The following is a 2,500-nucleotide window of genomic DNA, read 5'->3' on the forward strand; positions in this document are numbered from 1 at the left end:
TTGCAGGTCTGAAGAATTAGCCCCCCAAAAAAAAAATGGATGTATGTCTTGAAACCTCCCTCTTAAATGAAGCCAAGTCATCGGAAGTTGGAAATACAGAAACATTAACCTTTTTTTTATTTTTCGCCATTTTTTCATTCTTGTTCCTCCTATTTATCTTGTTTTTCGTGTTTCTGTTTACTTTCCCTTATTTGTGTTATGCTTGTTACTCCTTTTTCTTTCTTTCTTTCTTTCTTTCCACCTAACCTGATCTCTACATCTACGTTCATCTACTCTTATTTCCCCTCCGTGTCACTCTCGCGCACCAAAGAGAAGAGAAATAAACAGAAAAAGATCCACACGGTAATGTCATCCAGGCAACACATTTAAAGCCATTATTTTCTTGATGGCGTTGATGTGTGTAATGACTAAATGCGGAAACTAACTCAATAAAATCACTAACGATGCACGTACACACACACACACACACACAGCACAGTAAAGAGAGAGAGAGAGAGAGAGAGAGAGAGAGAGAAGAAAAAGAAAAAGAAAGAAAGAAAGAAAGAAAGAAAGAGAGAGAGGGAGAGAGAGACAAAGAAACAAACAAACAAACAAACAAACAAACAAACAAAAAAAAAGAAGAAAAAAGAAAGAAAGAAAGAAAGAAAGAAAAAAGAATGTGAGAGAGAGAGAGAGAGAGAGAGAGAGAGAGAGAGAGAGAGAGAGAGAGAGAGAGAAAGAGACAGAGAGAGCACTCATCCTAAGCACCCAAGAGAGAGAGAGAGAGAGAGAGAAAATAAGAGGAAGAGTTTGTCGATCTCTCACCCTCTTATTCCCTCCCTTACCTTCTCTCCCTCCCTCTCTCTCTCTCTCTCTCTCTCTCTCTCTCTCTCTCTCTCTCTCCTAGGCAGTGTGCAGAATTGTAAGCCTAAAACAATAAAACGAGGCCTGATAACTCCCCCGGCCACTTTTTAGCAGTAATTTGGGCCCCGTTACGGACGCTGTTGAGCCGAAAACGAGTCTTGAACCGAATGCGACAATTTCCCCGAACTGTTCCGCCGGACGCCCAATCCCCTTCCCCATAAAGCCAGCCAACCGAAGTCTCCAAACTCTGCCACCAGGGGGCCGAGATGTACCAGGGCCCGATACTGCGGAGAGATATTGTGCAAGAGAGAGAGAGAGAGAGAGAGAGAGAGAGAGAGAGTTCAACAACCTTATATCTAAGTAAAATTCAGCTGGAAAATTGTAAGTTCATTATATTAATTAGTCCTGTGCAATCACATTATCTGCTCGAAGAAAATGAATACGTGAATAAAATGATAAATAGAAGATTCCGAAATTGATTAGGAAAAACATGAGTCAGAAGGGGAAAGTAAACATTAAAAATAAATAGATAAATAAAGAAATAAGTGAATAATGATACGTAGATACATAAAACAAATATTTCCAAAAAGATGAAAATTATGTACATTTTTTTTATGCAAGAAGCTGGCCAAAGGTAACATTAAAAAAGGCATATAAAAAGGCACACAAAAGGCACACAAAAGTCCCACAAAAAAGGAATACAAAATGAGCACTAAGAAAAGGCACAAAAAAGGCACAAAAAAGGCACACAAAAAAGGCACACAAAATAAGCACACAAAAAAGGCATAAAAAAGGCCCAAAAAAAAGGCACAGAAAAAAGGCCCACAAAAAAAGCACACAAAAAAGGCTCACAAAAAGGCACAGAAAAAAGGTCATAGAGAAGCCCCACAAAAAAAGGCTCACAAAAAGGCACAGAAAAAGGCCCACAAAAAAGGCCCACAGAAAGACCCAACAAAAAAGGCACAGAAAAAAGGGCCACAGAAAAAAGGCCCACAAAAAGGCACACAAAAAAGGCCCACAAAAAAGGTCCAACAAAAAAGGCCCACAAAAAAGGCCCACAGAAAAAAGGCCCACAAAAAGGCACACAAAAAAGGCCTACATGTGAACAAAAACCAAAAGAAAATAATAAATCCAAAAAAGAAAACTCATTCAATTTTCGTCTTCTCAACATCGTCTCCTGCGACTGTCTTGACCCACAATAACAAACAGCAGTGTAAAAATCATCCAAAAACACAAACAATAACAATAACAAAAGACAAGACAACAACAAATAACAAAACAATTCAATAACATGCCAAATTTAACAGACACACTTATACAATAGCTCAGGAACAACCACTGATAGAAAGAGACAAGAGAAAGATAAAGTGAAGGTTTCTCTCTCTCTCTCTCTCTCTCTCTCTCTCTCTCTCTCTCTCTCTCTCTCTCTCTCTCTCTCTCTCTCTCTCTCTCTCTCTCTCTCTCTCTCTCTCTCTCTCTCTCTCTCTCTCTCTCCCTTTATTCTCAGTTCCGAGATTCAGACAGCCCCGGGTGTTAATTAGGTGAACAGATCATTACCTGGGCAACAGAAGGCTTCAGGTGAGCGTATCAAGGCCCTCATCATAATTAAGAACCGCCCTTCCTCTCAGTTCACCTGCCATCATGACTGAACCTGAGA

At 39.7% G+C, this 2,500-nt stretch overlaps 1 long non-coding RNA gene across 1 annotated transcript in view; it reads right to left on the reverse strand.

Annotated features, from left to right (window-relative positions):
- Positions 1-2,421: 2,421 nt before the first annotated feature.
- LOC123503306 overlaps positions 2,422-2,500 on the reverse strand; it is a 19,420-nt gene continuing 19,341 nt past the window's right edge. The window contains exon 3 of the long non-coding RNA XR_006674404.1: positions 2,422-2,494. This is a non-coding gene — a long non-coding RNA (uncharacterized LOC123503306). The remainder of the gene's footprint in view (positions 2,495-2,500) is intronic.

Source organism: Portunus trituberculatus, chromosome 13 (assembly GCF_017591435.1).
Source record: "Portunus trituberculatus isolate SZX2019 chromosome 13, ASM1759143v1, whole genome shotgun sequence".
NCBI lineage: Eukaryota > Metazoa > Arthropoda > Malacostraca > Decapoda > Portunidae > Portunus > Portunus trituberculatus.